Here is a 22,586-nt window from a genome sequence, read left to right as displayed (position 1 = left end):
CGTCATGCCACTATCATGCTGACGCAGTATTTGACTTTCTGGATTTATAATAATTCGGAAATTCCAGAAAATGTTCAAAACTTCAAAAAAAATCACAGAAATTCAACCGCAGCTCAGATTGGAATAAGTTATATATGAAAAATTATCAAAAAAATTCAATCTATCCATCTGCACCATTTTCATGCATGACAAACCAACCTATACATGTTGTATATGAAAACACACTTATGGCATTTAAAGGGACTTAAATTAGAGTTGCATTTGAACCTTTGGTTCAAATGGACCTCTTCCAAGTTGAATGCTAAATGCATTAGCTCAAAACACATCACATATTCATGCAATGCTCATGCATCATATTGTTGCATATGCTTGTGTTTGATTGTCGACACCGTTCCTTCTCGATAGGTCCTGCCCCGGAGCAGTTCCAAAGTACCTGACAGACTAGGCACCATGGCCCGGTGTACCGAGTGGCACCCGGATGGTGGGCTCGGGAACCCTGTACACATCGTTTGGGGCCGTGAGAGAAACCTCGGCCGGATCTCCTTGCTGATGGAACCTGAATAGGCGATAAACCTGGACTAGAGTCTTGTGTGGTTAGTCAGGTCGTGGCCGACACCCTCGCCAGGCTTCCGCTTGAAGGTTGCCGAGATACATGACGCGTACATGGTGAAAAGTGGTGAGAGCGTGTGTGAAGAAGTACACCCCTGCAGGGTTATCATGATCTATTCGAATAGCCGGGTCCGCGGTTATGGACTTCTTGGATGCTTACGTGATACATAGGCAACTTAAAGTGGATACTCTAAAATGCTCAAGACAAGTGTGAGTGCTATGGATGGCCTTCTCGTAGAGAGACGGGGATGAATCCATAGTAGTGTATTGATGTGGTGATTAGTGCACTCGTGTGCGCTGCCTAACCTCAAAGAAGTTTCTCATGGTCGTTGAACAGGACATCCACCGAGTTGAAGCTGGCTTGCTTCAACTAAAACCCCACATTACCTTCTTGATACAAATCCATGTATGATAGGATCTGATGTAAGTCTTGCTGAGTACCTTTGTACTCACGTTTGCTTTATTTATGTTTTGCAGGTGAGACATCTCTCTCACTAGTAGTACCGCTTGGACTTCGATGAGTAGCTTGTTACCTCAGCTACGATCTTGTACCCTTGGGAGGGTCTTGTAGATAGTTAGGCTTCTCGGCCTTTTTCTGTTGTAGTTGTCTTTACTCAGACATGTAATGCTTCCGTTGCTTGTATGCTCTGAATGATGGGTCATGAGACCTCTGTTTGTATTTATGCTATGTGGCTCTTCTGGGCCTTTATCTATATGAGTTTGAGTTATCTTGTGATGCCATGTTGTACAACACATACTTGTATGTTATGCGTATGTGTGACGTGTATTGCTATGTGTGGGATCCGACAACCTAATTATTTATCCTTGGTAGCCTCTCTTATGGGGAAATGTAGTCTAGTGCTTCCACTAAGCCATGGTAGTCTGCTACAGCCCGGTTCACCGGAGTCCTGCTAGCCCAGCACTACTGCTCCGGAACACATAAACTGGCCGGCGAGTGATTCACATCGTTCATGTGTCTTTCCTTTCGGCGAAATGTCACGTGGTGACTTCCGGAGTCCTGCTAGCCTGCTACAGCCCGGATTCCCGGAGTCCTGTTAGCCCAGTTGCTATAGCCTGGATTCACACGCTGATGACCGACATGCTCGATGTTGTTTCATGTATGCCTATTCCCGTAAGTTAGTGCCACTTTGGGTTCAAGACTAGTCATGTCGGCCCGAGTTATCTGTCATATGGATGCTAGCGACACTATCATATACGTGAGACAAAAGGCGCAGACGGTCCCAGGCCAGGTAAGGCGACACCCGTGGGAATACCGTGCGTGAGGCCGCAAAGCGATATGACATGTTACATGCTAGATCGGTGTGACATAGAATCGGGGTCCTGGCAGCTTTGGTATTAGAGCCTGACTGCCTGTAGGATTTCCAAGCCAACCTGGTCAAAGTTGAGTCTAGAAATTCTTTAGTTATGTAAGGGAATTGATTGTGGAAGGGAACGTAAGGCTCCTTTTACCTCATGCCCTTCTGATCTGAGTCATCCTATCTTTCCTACGGGGTTAAGGAACTAGGCTTTCTCTTTCGTCTATCAGGATCACGAGTTACTACTCTATAGTCTCTTAGGATTGGTTGATCAGAGTCATATTCCAGTTTTCGCGTACTTCCGGTGTAGTCTGTTTAGTACTATCTCAGAACCTTGAGTGATGATGTTGAGTACGGTACTACCCCATCGTTTGCAGGATGTCCCATTTTGAGCATTTTACTGTCATTATGCTGCCAGAATTGTCCTAGGAGTTTGAGAGATACTAAATTCTTGTGCTACCTTCTGCATCCTATAGTTGATGTTGAATCCATCCTTGCTTTCCTTGGTTTCGTTCTTTGGGATGTTGCCGGTTAACCGAAGTTCTATTGCTCGTAGTCGGAACCACGGAGATGGTAGGGATGAGGATCCTCCTGACCAGTCTTCGTTGGCAGAGTTCATGTTAGAGATGGAGAGGAACAAGCGTGAGTCTAACCGCTTGTTAGCACGTATCGAGAAGAACACCGCACCCCAGTGCAAAGAGTTAGCGACCATCTATGATTTCATTGGTTTGAAACCACCTACCTTCCATCATTCCATTGAACCACTCGATGCAGATGACTGGCTCCGTAGTATCACACACAAGCTGCGTTCCGTGAGCGTAGCTGAAGGTGACAAGGTCACCTATGCATATCACTTGGAAGGTCCTGCTAGTCTTTGGTGGCAGAACTATGAGGCTATGCTTCCAGCTGGCCAGATACCCACCTGGAGAGATTTCACTGAGGCTTTTCACGAGAATCACATTCCTCAAGCCCTCATTGACCGCAAGAGAGAAGAGTTCTGTAGTTTCACCCAGGATAAGATGGTTGTTGATGCTTACAGTAGAGAGTTTGAGAACCTTGCCCGCTATGCTACAGAGGAGGTGTCCACAGACGCCAAGAAGCAGGCTAGGTTCCGGAAGGGTCTCAACCCCAAGTTGCGTCGTGATCTCCACTTGCATCATTGCAATACATTCCAGGCTCTTGTGAACAAGGCCATTAACGCAGAGACAACTCAGCTCACTTACTAGGAGTCTCGTAAGCACACCCGTGATTTGGGTTCTTCCTCCGGTTCTTGTTCTCAGAATCGCCGGATTTGGGTTCCGAACTCCGCTCTTCCACCCGGATATTCACCGAGGCCATCTTATGTGGCGCCTCACCCAATTCAGCAGTATGCTCCACCCAAGCCTATTGGTAGACCGCTTGTCAATGCGGGTCCACGTCCTACCTCAGGGACTTGTTTCACATGCGGAGAGCCAGGACACTATGCACGTGACTGCACTCAAACCAACTATGCTCCACCCCCGCCTGAGAAGTCTGTTGGCCATGGTAAGCCATCACGCAAGGTGATTAGTGTCAAGTCAGCTCCCACTGAACGTGGATGTGTGCATCACGTCTCAGCTAAAGACGCTCATGATGATCCGGATGTCGTTCTTGGTACACTCCTTGTCAACTGTCATCCAGCTTCGGTTCTCTTCGATACCGGAGCATCTCACTCCTTCACCTCTGAAGGCTATGCTCGTTTGCACGACATGTCATTTTGTGATATGCCAACTCCACTTGAAATCCAAACTCCAGGGTCTAGATGGAAAACTACCAGAATAAGCCATGGTAATGAAATCCTTGTTGACAGACTTGTATTCCTTGCAGCACTTGTAGCCCTCAAGTCTTCAGATATTAACATCATCTTGGGTATGGACTGGATGACAGCTCATCATGCGGAGATTGATTGTTTCACCAGGTCTATTAAGCTTACACACCCATCTGGCAAGATAGTCACTGTCTCCACCAGAGTTGCAAAGCGTCAACTCTATTCTCTTAATGCCAGCCCTCTTCCAGACCTTGAGGATATCCCGGTAGTCCATGACTTTCTGGATGTCTTTCCAGAGGAACTGCCAGGTATTCCACCTGACAGAGATGTAGAGTTTGTCATAGATCTTATCCCAGGAACCGCCCCAATCTCTAGGAGACCTTACAAGATGGCACCCTTAGAACTAGCTGAGCTTAAGAAACAACTCGATGAATCCTTGCAAAAGGGTTTCATCCGTCCTAGTTCTTCTCCCTTGGCTTGCCCCGTCCTCTTCGTCAAGAAGAAGGATGGTACGAACCGGATGGTTGTAGATTATTGTCCCGTTAATTTGGTCACGATAAAGAACAAGTATCTGCTCCCTAGGATCAACGATCTGTATGATCAGCTCACTGGATCCTCAGTCTTTTCCAAGATGGATTTGAGGTTAGGTTACCACCAAATCAAGATTAGAAACGGGGACATTCCTAAGACAGCTTTTGTCATTCGTTATGGCCAGTACGAGTACACCGTCATGTCCTTCGGTCTAACCAATGCTCTAGCTACATTCTCCCGCTTGATGAACTCGATCTTCATGGAGTACTTAGATATGTTCGTCATGGTTTACCTCGATGCTATTCTTATTTACTCGAAGAACGAGGAAGAGCATGCCGAACAACTTAGACTTGTGTTAGAAAAACTCAGAGAGCACCGCCTTTATGCCAAGTTCTACAAGTGCGAATTTTGGTTGCCGGAAGTGACCTATCTCGGCCACGTAATCTCTGGTAAGGGCATTACTGTCAATCCCGAGAGAGTTTAGGCTGTTCTTGATTGGACTCCGCCTGAAACGGTTAAGCAAGTTAGGAGTTTCCTTGGCCTAGCCAGTTATTGTCGCCGCTTCATTGAGAACTTTTCCAAAGTGGCCAAACCTCTCACGGAACTTCTCAAGAAAGATAAAAAGTTTGAGTGGTCCCCACAGTGTGAGCACAGTTTTCAGGAACTGAAAAGACGCCTGACTTCTGCTCCCATACTTGTGCCACCGGATTTCACTAAGGACTTTATTATCTATTGTGCGCCTCATGACTGGGACTAGGTTGCATTCTTATGCAAGATCGCCATGTGATTTCCTATGCATCTCGACAGATGCATCCACATGAGGTGAATTATCCTACACATGATCTAGAGCTTGCAGCCATAGTCTATGCACTTAAGACCTGGCAACATTACCTTCTTGGTAAGCGTTGCGAGATTTACACCGATCACCAGAGTCGCAAGTATATCTTCACCCAACCAGATCTGAACCTTAGACAAAGACATTGGTTGGAGTTGATCTCAGATTACGACTTAGGGATCACTTACACTCCCGGTAAGGCCAATGCCATGGCTGATGCGCTAAGTTGTAAGTCCTATTGCAACAATCTCATGTTGCAGCAGGGCTAACCACTTCTCCATGAGGAATTCTGTAAGCTTAACCTTCACATTGCTCCTTGTGGATTCCTTTCTACCTTGGTGGCGAAACCTACTCTTGTGGATCATATCATAGAAGCCCAGAAGCATGATACGGGGATTACCCGGATCAAGAGAAACATTGCCAAGGGCATTGCTGGTAGTTTCTCTATAGATGATCGAGGTGTTGTTTTCTTCGGGGATCACCTGGTGGTCCCCAAGAAGCAGCATCTTTGGCAACTAATCCTTAAGGAGGCCCATGAATCTCCTCTCACGATTCATCCCAGTAGTACTAAGATGTATCAGGACCTACGCCAGAGGTTCTGGTGGACTAGGATGAAGAGAGAAATTGCTCAGTTCATTTCTAACTGCGACGTTTGTCGTCGCGTTAAGGCAGAGCATCAAATGCCTGCTGGCACCCTTCAGCCTTTAGCTATTCCTGAGTGGAAATGGGATAAAGTTGGTATGGACTTCATCACCGGCTTTCCCAGGACCAAGAGAGGGAATAATGCTATCTTCGTAGTCATTGATCGTCTTTCCAAAGTGGCTCACTTCTTACCTGTTCGAGAGAGTATCACTGTTAGTCAGCTTGCTGACTTATATATTTCTCGAATAGTTTCACTTCATGGTGTTCCACTAGAGATCAATTCAGACCGTGGTAGTCTTTTCACTTCTCATTTCTGGGAGAGTTTCCAAACTGCCATGGGCACCCATCTTTCCTTCAGTACCGCTTTCCACCCTCGATCAAGTGGTCAGGTGGAAAGGGTCAACCAAATTCTCGAAGACATGCTTAGAGCTTGTGTTATCTCATTCGGTATGGATTGGGAGAAGTTTCTTCCCTTCGCCGAGTTTGCTTATAACAATAGCTACCAATCCAGCCTCAAGAAAGCTCCTTTTGAGGTTTTGTATGGACGAAGATGTCGAACATCTTTGAATTGGTCAGAAACCGGTGAAAGACAATTCTTTGGACCGGATATGATCCAGGAGGCAGAAGAACAAGTTCGTGTCATTCGTGAGAATTTGAAAACAGCCCAATCTCGTCAAAAGAGCCAGTATGACCGCCGTCATAAGGAAGTGGCTTATGAAGTTAGCGACAAGGCTTACCTTCGGGTTACTCCTTTGAAGGGTACCCATCGTTTCGGTATCAAGGGTAAGTTGGATCCTTGTTACATTGGTCCTTTTTGCATTCTCGCTAAACGAGGAGAGGTTGCCTACCAGTTGGAACTACCCCCACATCTTTTCCGAGTACATGAAGTCTTCCACGTCTCTCAACTCAGGCATTGCTTCTCGGATCCCATCCGCGGAGTGGACCATGAAATGCTTGATCTCCAAGATGACCTCACATATCAAGAGTACCCTGTTTGCATCCTTGATCAAGCAGAGCGTGTCACTCGACATCATAACATCAAGTTTCTCAAGGTTCATTGTTCTCATCATTCCGAGAGAGAAGCTACCTGGGAGCGAGAAGATCATCTTCAACTTGAGTACCCCGCTTTCTTTCCGCCGACTCCTAAATCTCGGGACGAGATTCTTTCGAGTGGGGGCGAGTTGTCACATCCCTAGTTCTGGTACGACCTAGGCTAGCCTTCTTGTGAGCATCATGTTTAAATTTCATTTAAATTTGAAATGGGGATTTGTGAAACCCTCAGAAATCATTTCTGGAAATAACCCAGATAAAAATTGCTCCAAAGAGGTCCAAGAAAATGTTCATGTTGCTCTCTGAAAATATTGGTCAGAGGTAAAAGTCAAACCAATATTTTTAGGAGCTCATAAATATTTATTTTGTCCATTTGGAATTAATGCAATAATTATTTGCATTGGATATATATATATGTTATATTTATTTATATATGTCCAATAATTCTGATTCTTATGTGAGGGGCTTTGGAATATTTCAACTAGCTCCTACAATAAATTTCAGAAGAAAATAAATTGATTTAGTGTTTTACTAAATCAGAAAACAAATTATAGAAATAAAAAAACAAAAATAGAGAGAACCTTACCGGGGCTAAACTGTGGCCTGGCACTATGCCGGCCCAACTGTGCTGGCCCAGCCCACTGGCCACCGCACCGTCCTCCACCTCGCGCCAGTAGGCGAGGCGTGTGCCCGGCGCGTGCACACCGCCGTGCCGCCAGGCCACCTGCCTACCTGGCTTCCCCCTCGTCGCCCTGGATGCTCTGTGTGACGCCACGCACCGCCCCGCACCTCTCTCACTCTCACTCTCTCTCGCTCTCCCTCCTCCCCTGGATCTCTCCCTCTCCTCGGACCGAACGCGCCCGTCGCCGCCGCTCGCCGTTACCGCGCCCACCGCCACGGCCTCGCCCCTCTGACATTCCCAAGAGCTCTGTGCCGTCTTCCGCATCCTCGAAGCCAAGCCACGCGCCTCTGGAGGCCCTGGAGCGCCGCCATCATCTTCATCACCGGCTGCCCGAGATCGCCGACGACGCTCCGGCCGCACCAGTGCTTCCCCAAGCTCGCTGACGCCTCCGCTGGATCCGCCGTGAGCTCTACTTTGTTTCCCCTCATCCCCATGCTCGTTTGCCCCGTCTAGCTAGCTCAACCACTGCGCCCGCGAGCACCTCGCCGCCGTCCATGTCGCCGTCATCGTTCTGGCCCGCTTTCACCCAAACCAAGCACGTCATTGTGCTCCTGGTGACGCCAGGAGGCCGTCGAGGCACTCCGCAGCCCCTGCCGTGCCCCGTAGCTCGATCCCGCCCGAACCCGCGCGCCGGCCTCCACCCTCAGCTTCGCTTCGGCGAGCTCCGGCCACCCCAGCTCCTCCTACCTGCTCCGCTGGATGCGCGATAGCCCGGGTTACGCCCCGGTGCCCTTAGTCGCCGCCCCCATGGCCTGTAACGCGGACGCCGCCGCGTCCAGAGGTCGCCGACGTTAACCTCGCCGGCCCGACGTGCGGGCCCGACCTGCCAGGTGATTAGCTTAAGCTAATCACCACTTAGTTAACCTTGAGACACTGATAGTGGGCCCTAGCGCCACTAATTATAGTTAGATTAGTAAAAAAACCTATTAACTAACCAAGTCACTGATGTGTGGACCCCACACGTCAGGTTTTACATGGTCAGTCGCGGTTGACTCGCTGACGTCATGCCACTGTGATGCTGATGCAGTATTTGACTTTCTGGATTTAAAATAATTCACAAATTCCAGAAAATGTTCAAAACTTCAAAAAAATCACAAAAATTTAACCGTACCTCAGATTGAATTAAGTTATATATGAAAAATTATCAGAAAAATTCAATCTATCCATCTGTACCATTTTCATGCATGACCAACCAACCTATACATGATGTATATATGAAAACACACTTATGGCATTTAAATGGACTTAAATTAGAGTTGCATTTGAACCTTTGGTTCAAATGGACCTCTTCGAACTTGAATGCTAAATGCATTAGCTCAAAACACATCACATATTGATGACATGTTCATGCATCATATTTTTGCATATGCTTGTGTTTGTTTATCGACGTCGTTCCTTCTCGATAGGTCCTGCTCCGGAGAGTGTTCCAGAGTACCTGTCTGAGGAGCAGTGCCCCCTGTTGATCTACTAGGCAAGCAACCCCCCCCCCTTGTTCATTCCGATACGATCCCACTCGCTCCTGCTCTCATTATTGCATTAGGACAACAACGATTCAACTACTACTTTATGTTGCGGTAGTTGAACCCATTCCTCTGCATGACCTGTCATTGCCACAGTAAATAGTTGAAACCCACTAGCATGTGTAGGAGTTGATTGAGCCATGTTGTGTTCCTAGCATGCCATGCCTGCTATTGCTTAGAGTTGTGTCAGGTCTGATTCATTGGGAATGGATTGGAGTGTTATGATATGTTCTGATGCTGAGAGTTAAGCGTGTGAACACGATTTGGTAAAGGTAGCGGTGAGAGGCCATGTAGGAGTACATGGTGGGTTGTCTCACTGGAACCGTCCCTAAGAACTGAGTTCTGTGTATGTTGTCGAATGACTAGCTACTACCACACATTGGGTTCCGGTAACTCAACCCCTCTCGACTTATTAACCGACTTGATCTCTGTCTAGGAGTTGCAACTAGTTTCTGGTGTGTATAGGTAGTGCTATTTTTCTACCGAGTGGCACCCGGCAGGGTGGACTTGGGACAGACTAGGCACCGTGGCCCAGTATACCGAGTGGCACCCGGCAGGGTGGACTTGGGACAGACTAGGCACCGTGGCCCGGTATACCGAGTGGCACCCGGATGGTGGGCTCGGGAACCCTGTACACATCGTTTGGGGCCGTGAGCGAAACCTCGGCCGGATCTCCTTGCAGATGGAACCCGAATAGGCGATAAACCTGGACTAGAGTCTTGTGTGGTTAGTCAGGTCATGGCCGACACCCTCGCCAGGCTTCCGCTTGAAGGTTGCCGAGATACATGACGTGTACATGGTGATAAGTGGTGAGAGCGTGTGTGAAGAAGTACACCCTTGCAGGGTTATCATGATCTATTCGAATAGCCGGGTCCGTGGTTATGGACTTCTTGGATGCTTACGTGGTACATAGACAACTTAAAGTGGATACTCTAAAATTCTCAAGACAAGTGTGAGTGCTATGGATGGCCTTCTCGTAGAGAGACGGGGATGAATCCATAGTAGTGTATTGATGTGGTGATTAGTGGACTCGTGTGCGCTGCCTCACCTCAAAGTTTCTCGTAGTCGTAGAACAGGATAGCCACTGAGTCAAAGCTGGCTTGCTGCAACTAAAACCCCACATTACCTTCTTGATACAAATGCATGTATGATAGGATCTGATGTAAGTCTTGTTGAGTACCTTTGTACTCACGTTTGCTTTATTTATGTTTTGTAGGTGAGACATCTCTCTCACTAGTAGTACCGCTTAGACTTCGACGAGTAGCTTGTTACCTCAGCTACGATCTTGTACCCTTGGGAGGGTCTTGTAGATAGTCAGGCTTCTCGGCCTTTTTCTGTTGTAGTTGTCTGTACTCAGACATGTAATGCTTCTGTTGCTTGTATGCTCTGAATGATTGGTCATGAGACCTCTGTTTGTATTTATGCTATGTGGCTCTTCTGGGCCTTTATCTATATGAGTTTGAGTTATGTTGTGATGCCATGTTGTACAACACATACTTGCATGTTATGCGTACGTGTGACGTGTATTGCTATGTGTGGGATCCGACAACCTAGTTATTTATCCTTGGTAGCCTCTCTTATGGGGAAATGTAGTCTAGTGCTTCCACTGAGCCATGGTAGTCTGCTACAGCCCGGTTCATGGGAGTCCTACTAGCCCGGCACTACTGCTCCGGAACACTTAGACTGGCCGGCGTGTGATTCACATTGTTCCTGTGTCTGTCCTTTCGGGGAAATGTCACGCGGTGACTTCGAGAGTCCTGCTAGCCTGCTACAGTCTGGATTCCTGGAGTCCTGTTAGTCCAGTTGCTATAGCCCGGATTCACACGCTGATGACCGACATGCTCGATGTTGTTTCATGTATGCCTGTTCCCGTAAGTTAGTGCCACTTTGGGTTCACGACTAGTCATGTCGGCCCGGGTTCTCTGTCATATGGATGCTAGCGACACTATCATATACGTGAGCCATAAGGCGCAAACGGTCCCGTGTCAGGTAAGGCAACACCCGTGGGAATACCGTGCTTGAGGCCGCAAAGTGATAAGACGTGTCGCATGCTAGATCGGTGTGACTTAGAATCGGGGTCCTGACATATAACTACATGCATAATTGGCTGGTGGAGGCCCTAAGTTTAATTTTGCATAAAGCTAATTTTTTCCTACAACAAAGGAATATATTTTATTTAACTACAAAGTTGGTTGAAAATTATTGAGAAAGTTCCTCCAACTCAATCCCAAATTAACAATCTTCAACCCAACAAATTAATTAAATAGAGTGATTAAATCAGTCAATAATTCAAGTACCAGATACTCAAGATGTCCATAATCGGGGACACAGCTAGCCATGATCAGTTTATACACTCTGCAGAGGTTGGCGCACTTTTCCCCACAAGACTCGATCTACTCCGTTAAATTTCTCGCACTACATGTTGTTTGAGAAACGGATGATCAAGACACAGTCTTTCCGAAGCATTAACTCTTTACTCTGGGTAGACAGTACCACCTACTTTCCCCCTACATCTGCTAGCCTACCACTGAAAGAGGTCACACAACATACTCAACTATGCCAGGGCCCATAATGGCTTGTGGCTGCACACGGAAGTTTCTAGCATGAATAATCTTATGATCCCTTTGAGCCTGGGTGGCATTCCATAGGGTGATCACATTGGTACTCCGGTATCCCCTTAGGCAAGCACTTAGTTCTCCAGGTGCCCAGACAACCACTAGGTGCTCCAGGGTGCCTCAACCAATCCACCCAGATGTGTATTAAAGTAGCCACCTTAAGTTAACCATTAATTAAAAATTCTCACATCTGTCATGGATCACTCAAACCAAACCATGTCTACAGGCATAGCATATCAGTATAAGCATAACGTAGTAACACCTAGGGGTTTGAATAAAAGACAATAGGTTCCTACCTCATCAACTACTTCCCACATACCCACATGTTATCACAAACCTACTCATGCAATGTTTGAGGGTTGAAACTAATGCATAAAAACTGGGTATGAAGAGTATGATCAAAGTGTGAGATTGCCTTGTACTATTGATGAAGATGATTCACACTCATAACTCCTGATAGTTCTACTCGTCACACTCCGGTTCGTAAGCAAGCAATTGCATACATAAGCACTCATGCAAAATAATCGAAGAAAAGATCTTGGAAAACTTCGAAAACAGGAAAATAACTCTTGCAACAGAAAAAATTTCTAACATTACCAAAATTGTCTGAATTTGGTCTTATCAAAAAGTTTATATCAAGAGCTTTAATTAGAAAAAATAATCAACTAAATCGGAGTTATAAAACTCGAGTTACGAACAAAAGAAATTTGAATTCATATCTATTTGAAATCAAATTTTAAACTTTCAAAAAATATGTTTAAGTTATTTTACTGGATAGAGGGGATCATAACGAAGAAGTGGGCATTGATTTCGTTGGATTTGGACAAGCGAGTAAAACATAGTGCTAGATTGAAAACTAGGGGCCAAACTGTAAGAAAACTATACGCGGATAGGTCCATGACTAAAACTAACAGAAAAAAGACTAAATAACGAACGTTCGGTACAGAGGCTTACAAGAAGAAAACCTTTTGATGCGAAACGTAAACTAGGAACGTCCACTAATTAACCTAACTAAAAAGAAAACCATTCAGTCTAACTAAAAACCGATCAGGTTTATTTGTAAAAAGGGTCGGTTCACTGGTTGAACCGAACAAACAAAAAAATATGAAAGAAAAGAGGAGGACACAAGGGGAGGTGGTGGCGCTTACAGAAGCATGGCCGTCTCAGGAGATGACTTCGGCGAGGCAGGCGAAGGCAGGGAGGGGCGACAGGTCACGGGGCAAGGGCGGCAGCTCCGGCATGGGGTCGGGCGGCTCTGGATGACGGGATCGGGCAGGGGCGACTCTGGTGGAGTTCAGGCGAACCGTGGGTCCTGCGAGGTAGCTTCGGTCGTGGACAGCGGTGACGAGGCGGTGGCTCCGGTGATTCTCCGTCTCGTCCGAGAGCACTGGGAGGTGCGGAGCAGTAAGGCGGACGTGATGGTGGTGGCGGAGGTGATCGGAAGGGGAGGGTGGAGGCGCGGCAAGGAGGCAGAGCTCGGTGAAGCTTCGCGAACTCTGGCGAGATCGGAATGACTCCCTAGGGCATGGGAGATCGAGGTTTTCACGAAAATCGGATGAGGAGGAGTTGCGGAGTATTTATAGGGGAGTTTCGTGGGCGAGGGGCAAAGCATCGAGGGAATCCCGCGAGAGAATCGGTCGGCGAGGCGTGCGAGGTAAGGCCTCTGTCCATGGCGTGGAGAACATGACGATGACAGGCGGGGTCCACGAGTCAGAGAGAGGGAGATGGGAAACGGATCGGATGACCGATCCAATGGGTTTTGGTGCGGCGCGTGTGGGGAGCTGGGTCGCGGCTGCGGTCGGGCCTTGGGCCGGCCCAGTCGGCGGCGGGGATTTGTATTATTTGTTTTTGTTTTTAAACAATATTACAGACAAATAAAAAATCAAATAAAACAAAAATATACTATAGGCATATAATATATCAAAATTTTCAGGAAAAGATTTTCTACAACATGAACATTTTTCTAGCGTCAAATAAAATCCACACAAATTTAAATAAAGCAAAGAGTTCTATTGGTTCAATAAATCTCAATAAATATCATTTCAAAAATACCAAAATTATTTCAAAATTATTTCTCTCCAATTTTCTAATGTAGGGAATCATTTTACCCTTATTTCCATATATTTTATTTTTGGAGAAAAATAATTTGAATAAAACCCAAATAACTCCAAATTGAAAATGATTTCAAAGGGACTTTAAATTTGATTCTTTTAAACTTCCAACTCATATTTCATATGTTTTGAAGAAGTAATTTTATCTTCTCTCATAAAAATCATTGAGTTGTTTAAAGTTTCTGAATTTGAAATATTTCCAAATGAAATTCAAATCTTTTCAACAACCCTTTTCATTTATTTAAATGGAAGAAGTCATGTCATCTTCTCTCTAGGGTTTTTTGATGAAATGAATTTTATTCATGGAGATCAGAAAGCAAAGTGAAAGTTTTGGGAAAGTCATTTTATTTCCTCTCATTTAACTTTCAAAAAGTTTCGACTTTCACTCAATTTCACACGAGCAACCACACCACAATCAAACAATCAATCAAAACTATTTATTTAATATAACATTCCAAAATTTAGAATTTTGGGATGTTACAAACCTACCACCCTTAAAATGAATCTCGTCCTTGAGATTCGGAGAGGCTAGCAAGAAATAGGTTAGGGTTGGGGTCTTCTCAAAATCCATCGATTGTCACATGGGTCTGGGGTGCTACCACCCTTAAAAGCATGGTTACGGTTCCATCAAAACTCATATACTCCTTCCTTATTGTTGGCAGTGTCGATCAGCTCAGATCTTCAGGATAATTCCTACTCTGGCTCTTCCGGTAGTGGCATAACCTTTTCCCTCGATTCTTATGTTCATTCATCTTGGCAAGGTTTTTCCGAGACTGGTTCTTTCTTAGCTGAAAGGTTTGGCGCCAATACTAAACAACTATCGATATCTCATGGTGGTCATCAATTTATGGTTTCTCCTGCAAGAAATGGGCCAGGGCTTTATTCTCACCGTATGACCTACAATTGTCAACAACTGCCTTGTACAAGGGGGAAAATGGTCATACCATTCTAAGGTTCAAACAAGGTTTTGATCGTCGTCGCTCTACTATAGGTAAGTCACTCAGATTTACCATCCCATATAGCAGAGGTGAATAATAAGAGTAAGTTGGTATGGTGATCAATCCATCCCGCACCCAAATCATTACCTTGTATATGGTTTAGCGAATCTCGCATTCTAACTCTCAGTCATCCTCACAAGCATTATAGAACTTCTCTTGTCGATGAACTCAGTTTGGATAAATCCATGGATTCTGCAAGCCAAACAAACATCTATTGTTCTTGCACAACTCTTAGGTTTTGTGTTACTCCTATAAGATCGTCTGTCGATAAAGTCATAACTTCTTCCAGGGTTTTTCCTTCAGCAAGAGTGTGCTTGCTTCTTGGCAAGTCCTGGGGCCTGTGGGTTATGGCCCATCTCATCACTTGTAAACCTTGAACTCATCATCGGGGCAACTGCTCGTTATTCCAACATCTAGCTTCCTAGTATTCCATCCAATTATACTGTCTCTCTTACTTCTATTCGTACCAAACTAAGGCGTGATTACTTAGACTCATCATGGAGTTACAATTGCTCCATATTACCAACATTATACCTCTTTTATATCCTATAGTACTTCATCCCTTCATACTCTTGGGATATCCCACATATCGAGATAAAACTCGTACTTATTTTCTCCAAAGTCTACTCCATGGAATTTCATTATCGTTTCCAGGGGTCAAGTGTCCTCACAGGGTACTACCACCCTTAAAATGCTCAAATCTTCCATAGACCGTATTTCTCATATCCTCGAAAATGGCCAAAATCTTTCTTCATAGAGTAACAACTCATAAAATCCAAATCAGTACCAATGATGCTAACTTTATTGATTCTCAAATTATTACAATCTCCTGTATTTCCATTACATGCCTCAACACCTGATTTATATAATAAATGTTCCCACTACTACTATATTTCTCATAGTCTCCACTATTTAACACTAATATCCTCATTGGGACAATCTCTGGAAAAGTGCCCTGCCTCATTACAACCGAAACATATTAATTTTGACAAGTCTCGAGGTTTCCTTGTGATTTCAAAGCCTCCTTGGGTGCTCGGCTTCCTTTTTGGGCAACCGCTGAAGTAGTGCCCTGACTCCTTGCACCTGAAATAGGTGATATGACTCAGGTCCTTCCTGGAATCCAATCTATTTCTCTTCCTGGACTTTTTCGTTCTAATCAGGGCTTATATTTCCTGTGGGTCATACTCTACTTCCTCTGTCGGGAATTCTACTAGGTCCCCATTCAGACAAGTCTGGGAGATGTGTCCTTCTTCTCCACATGAATAGCACGACTTGGTGCAGGGTTTAATTGGGTCTTTTTTGGGTGTGTCCTCCACCTCTTCCTTCATCACTGGTTCTTCTAAAATTTCCATGAGGGCTCCTTTCAATGCTTCTTTCTTATGTTGGATGGTTCTTTGAACCATGGGGTAAATGTGACACTGAGCAGGGTAGTGGGTAGTTCCTTCACACAAGAAACAAGTAATCTGCCTAGTTGGGCATTCTTCATCTGGGTGACTTTCTTCACAATGAGGGCATTCATCCTTGTGATTGTTATGGTTGTGTCCTATTTCTCCACAAAGCTTGCATGCACAAGGTTTCTTCACATCATTTCCATAAGGCTTCAACTTATAGGACACAAGACGAGACTTTAGCAGAGTTAACTTAAATTCTTCCAAAGTGGTTACTCCTTGCCATCCATTGATGGTTTGGTACATCCTCCACCAAGTAGCGGCACCTCTTTCAAAGCACTGAAGAGCATGCTAGGTCATATCCTTTCCGGCTATAGGTTATTCTTCATGTGATCTTCCCTGTTCTGAATCCATTGGTCCGTCTCCAATTGACTTATCGGTCCCTGAATATGAGTTCATCTCCATTCATCCTCCTTTGGGTCCAGGGTTTCGGGGTGAGATGAGAGAGATAGAGAGGGATACACACAATACAAACAATAGTTTTGAAGAGACAGATTTTATTTGTGGCTCTCGGAAAAACATCAAACAAATGACAGCTCACAATCATCGCATCTAACGTGGGTATATAACAGGGGTTTGGTCTTCTAAAGGTTAATAAATCTTCAATGTCATCAAACTCTTCAGGTCTTGTTCATGTCTCCGATGGCTTCTTCCAATCGTGCTTGTCCTCCCCAAGTTCGTTTGCCAGATCATCTCTATTGACGCGAAGTCTTTCATGACATCCTTTAATATTCCTAGACTTGCATTCCAAACTTCTAGGTTTCAACATCCTTGGCATGAACCATGGTCCTATTGTCGTTCAGTTCCTGACGAATCTCCGGTGTCTCAAGGTTTTGCTCCACCAGCTTGGCTACTTTCAGCTTCTGGGTCCTGAGTTTTTTACGAAATGCTTCCTTGTCAAATACAGCTTCCTGAAGGTCCATCTTAAAATTCTTGATGTAATACTCCAGATCCTGGTGATACACCAGCTAAGGTTAAAACTTCATATTTTGCTGACAGATGCTCCATTAGCCCTTTTGCCATCTAATCCTTCCGACGAAATGCATGCTTAACTCAGCATGGTGACAATAGCATAAGCGGGTGATAACATCATGGATATCCGTGTTTATGCCCATTTCTTTGCCATGAGCTATCATTACATAGTTGATATCTCCTGTCTTAGGGGTTTTCTTGATGGCCAAAATCTTGAGTCTTGATGCTCCATGTTCCAGTATTTCTCTAACACACCTTCATCTCAGGTATCGGCAACTTCAATGGTCTGACAAATTCCATAAGGCTGGATCATAGGAAAAGTCTTCATAGTGTTGTCCTTGGTTTAGGGTGAAGCTCTTCATCTAAAATATGTAAGCGAGGGGTTCTTTGGTAAGGAAATTCACAAGGGCATGATAATAACTTAAGTGGATCCTATTCAGAGCCTTCCAAGTCACTTCACTCTGGGAATTCTTCAGAGCCTTCAAATTCTCCTAGTCTTCGGAGTCTCCAACCATTATAGTTTCCATTATTATAATGCATGGTAAAATCCTCTTCATTCCGAAGTGGTCTTAGTTGTCCGATATCTTGTACATCTTGGAATGATCTCATCAGTCGAATCTTTGTGTGGTCAAAAGGGGAAATGGGTATAGTCTAACTAAAAGGGAAAATATTTGATAAAACTCAGAAAAGAAGAGAGGTAAAAGATCCTTTTGAAAATAAAGTTGTAGAGAAAATATTTCCTATGGGCTTTCCAGTTTCTAGGGGTCACATCCTACAGTCAACATGCGCTCTGATACCATCTGGTAGCGACCCGACCCGAATGGATCAAGTCTATGTGCTTAAGTGTCATCCCTGGATCAGTATGCTGACACACACAGTACTCAAGGATTTATAACAGAGGTAAATCACATGTATAAAGTAACGTAAATACTATTACCTCAATCCATCAACACCAACAGCAAAGTTGAGTGTAGAAATCGTAACCCTAACGTATCACTTACTCGTCGTAAGATTCCTGCAACATGAGACACTGCAGCCATGTAGGTCAGTACATTGAATGTACTGGCAATTTTACACTGTAGAGCAATGCTGAATAATGGCTATCACTACATGCATATTTGGCTGGTGGAGGCTCTAAGTTTAATTTTGCATAAAGCTAATTTTTCCCTACAACAAAGGAATATATTTTATTTAACTACAAAGTTGGTTGAAAATTATTGAGAAGGTTCCTCCAACTCAATCCAAATTAACAATCTTCAACCCAACAAATTAATTAAATAGGGTGATGAGATCAATCAATAATTCAAGTACCAGATACTCAAGATGTCCATAACCGGGGACACGGCTAACCATGATTAGTTTATACACTCTGCATAGGTTTGCACACTTTTCCCCACAAGACTTGATCTCCTCCGTTAAAATTCTTGCACTACATGTTGTTTGAGAAATGAATGATCGAGACACGGTCTTTTCAAAGCATTAACTCTTTACTCTGGGTAGACAGTACCACCTACTTTCCCCCTACATCTGCTAGCCTACCACTGAAAGAGGTCACACAACATACTCAACTATGCCAGAGCCCATAATGACTTGTGGCGGCACACGGAAGTTTCTAGCATGAATAATCTTATGATCCCTTTGAGCCTAGGTGGCATTCCATTAGGTGATCACACGGGTACTCCGTGATCCACTTGGGAGAGCACTGGGTTCTCCAGGTGCCCAAACAACCACTGGGTGCTCCAGGGTGCCTCAACCAATCCACCCAGATGTGTATTAAAGTAGCCACCTTAAGTTAACCATTAATTAAAAAATTCTCACATTTGTCATGAATCACTCAAACCAAACCACGTCTACAGGCATAACATATCCACATGTTATCACAAACCTACTCATGCAATGTTTGAGGGTTGAAACTAATGCATAGAAACTAGGTATGAATAGTATGATCAAAGTGTGAACTTGCCTTGTACTGTTGACGAAGATGATTCTCACTCATAACTCCTGATAGTTCTACTCGTCCTACTCCGGTTAATCTATCGTAAGCAAGCAATTGCGTACATAAGCACTCATGCAAAAGAATCGAAGAAAAGATCTTGGAAAACTTTGAAAACAGGCAAATAACTCTTGCAACAGAAAAAATTTCTAACAGTACCAAAATTGGGTGAATTTTGTCTTATCAGAAAGTATAGACCAAGAGCTTTAATTAGCAAAAAGAATCAACTAAATCGGAGTTATAAAACTCGAGTTACGAACAAAAGAAGTTTGAATTCAAATCTGTTTGAAATCAAAATTTAAACTTTCAAAAATATTTTGAAGTTGTTTTACTGGATAGAGGAGATCATAACGAAGAAGTGGGCATTGATTTTGTTGGATTTGGACAAGCAAGTAAAACGTAGTGCTAGATTGAAAACTAGTGGCCAAACTGTAAAAAAAAACTATTCGCGGATACGTCCCTGACTAAAACTAACATAAAAAAGACTAAATAACAAATGTTTGCTACAGAGGCTTACAAGAAGAAAACCATTTGTTGCGAAACGTAAACTAGCAAACGTCCACTAATTAACCTAACTAAAGGGAAAATCGTTCGGTCTAACTAAAAACCGATCAGGTTTATTTATAAAAAGGGTCGGTTCACTGGTTGAACCAAACAAACAAAAAAACGTGAAAGAAAAGAGGAGGACACAGGGGGAGGTTGTGGCGCTTACAGAAGCATGGCCGTCTCAGGTGATGACTCTGGCGAGGCAGGCGAAGGCAGGGAGGGGCGGCGGGTCGCGAGGCGAGGGGCGGCGGCTCCGACGTGGGGACGGGCGGCTCTGGATGACGGGATCGGGCAGGGGGCGATGCTGGTGGAGTTCAGGCGAACCGTGGCTTCGGTGAGGTAGCTTCGGTCGTGGACGGCGGTGACGAGGCGGTGGCTCCGATGGTTCTCTGTCTCGTCCGAGAGCACTGGGAGGTGCGGCGCAGCAAGGCGAACGTGATGGTGGTGGCGGAGGTGATCAAAAGGGGAGGGTGGAGGCGCGACAAGGCGGCGGAGCTCGGTGAAGCTTTATGAACTCCGGCGACATCGGAATGACTCCCTAGGGCACGGGAGATCGAGGTTTTCGCGAAAATCGGACGAGGAGGAGTTGTGGAGTATTTATAGGGGAGTTTCGTGGGCGAGGCGTGCATGGGGCGGTGTCTGTCCATGGCGTGGACAAGACAATGTTGACAGGCAGGGTCCAAGCGTCAGAGAGAGGGAGATGGGAAACGGATCGAATGACCGATACGATGGGTTCAAATAAAATAAATCAAATAAAACAAATATATACTATAGGCATATAATATATCAAAATTTTCAGAAAAAGATTTTCTACAACATGAACATTTTTCTAGCATCAAATAAAATCCACCAAAATTTAAATAAAGCAAAGAGTTCTACTAGTTCAATAAAAATCATTTTAAAAAAACCAAAATGATTTCAAATTTATTTCTCTCCAATTTTCTAATGTAGGGAATCATTTTAGACTAATTTCCATATATTTTTTTTGGAGAAAAATAATTTGAATAAAACCCAAATAACTCCAAATTTGATTCTTTTCAACTTGCAACTCATATTTCTTATTTTTTGAAGAAGTCATTTTTATCTTCTCTCATGAAAATCATTGAGTTGCTTAAATTTTCTGAATTTGAAATATTTCCAAATGAAATTCAAAACTTTCAACAACCCTTTTTCATTTATTTAAATGGAAGAAGTCATGTCATCTTCTCTCTAGGGTTTTGTGTCGAAATGAATTTGAATTCATGGACATCAGAGAGCAAAGTGTAAGTTTTGGGAAAGTCATTTTATTCCCTCTCATTTAACTTTCAAAAAGTTTCGAATTTCACTCAATTTCACATGAGCAACAACCACAATCAAACAATCAATCAAAACTATTTATTTAATATAACATTTCAAAATTTAGAATTTTGGGATGTCACAGGTGGGACCCACAAGGAACGTGGTCAATTTAACTAGTCAACATAGTGCCATGCAGACTATTTGGCCGGTCAACAGAGTGCAATCTGATGCCGAACGATGAGCAAGTGACCATAATGAGCATATTCTGAAGTCCAGTGACCGTATTATGCTTTTCTCTCTATAGGCCCTCCAAAACTACATATCTACACATTCTCGCATGTTACATCTAGCAACTATGCAATACATCACTACTACTACACTCTAACACAATAAATCATATGTGTTTTTAGTTTTACTAGATCTCATATTGTTACTTAATTATTTAGTTTGCGTACATTAAAATTCCCTTTGAAATGTATGGCCAGTATCATCTACCGCGCGAGAAAAATCGCGCCCTTTCCTGTTTAATCGGGTTTGTATCGATGGATCATGCGAAACAGCAAAACTATAGTAGTACTACAGTACAAGTAACAGTTCACTCGGCCGCCGTGTTATGTACTCATCTGTCGTAAGAGTGGAGCACTTCTTTTCATAAATGTTCTCGTCCCTTTCGCCGACATGTGGGACATCAAGCTACCGGGTCCATGTGCCATACCAAAATACAGTGCAGAGCAGCATGGGTGAAGCACCCCAGTCATGGCGCCGGCGTAGTAATGAGCAATGAGGCATCAAATCACAAAGACGCACCTTTCCCGTAGTTAAGTTGGAGGGACGAAGTAATAATGCTAAAAAAGAAGTTGGAGGGATTAAGCAACCATCATTTCACTCGTTGCTGAATCCGCTTCTCCCTCATCTTCTTCAAGTTAACCACGTGTTGCTTCTGGGGTTGTTCTGCCTCATGTGGGACACGGATCAGCTTGGTAAAGCACTGACACATGGGACCGCATGTTAGCAAACCGCCAAGCCAACGTCCTCTAAATATAAAAAACCTCCCCCGCCATCCGCGCGGCAAAATCACCTCCTTTTTACTAATCTTGATACTATAATTTTTTATATCAATATAATTGAGATTTGTATAGATAGCACACAAGAGAAAAGCCAAGTGGTATAGTTAAGGCTATCCACAATGTGTAGCCAAATGTGAAAAGAGCTTCTGGCATTAATGGGAGCCATTGTGGACGGTGCTGCCAAAGCCAAAAAGATGGAACCGAAGCTCCCTAATTGATTGATTGAAGGAATAGAAAAATGCAACGTCTCTCCTCTTTCTCCCATGCTTGGATGCATGTACAGTATAGAGCACAGAGTCTACTCCCCTGTCCCTTCTATCACAAATCACAAAGCGGTGAGGCCTCAAATCACAAAGCATGGATGAAGAAACCATCATTTCACTCTTCGCTGACTCCGCTTCTCCATCATCTTCTTTGAGAAATCACCTCATCGCACTAAGCTGGACGGACGACGCTATTGTTTAGTAGTACTAGTATATTTACGTGTCCTTTGGTTCAACGGACTTCCTGGATGCAAATAAGGCAGTTGTCTCAGCTTGCAGGCGGCTCTTGCGAATGACTTACCGTGGTCTCCCTCAATGGTGTTC

Source organism: Triticum urartu, chromosome 5 (genome assembly GCF_003073215.2).
Source record: "Triticum urartu cultivar G1812 chromosome 5, Tu2.1, whole genome shotgun sequence".
Lineage (NCBI taxonomy): Eukaryota > Viridiplantae > Streptophyta > Magnoliopsida > Poales > Poaceae > Triticum > Triticum urartu.
Note: the sequence above shows the minus strand (reverse complement) of the source record.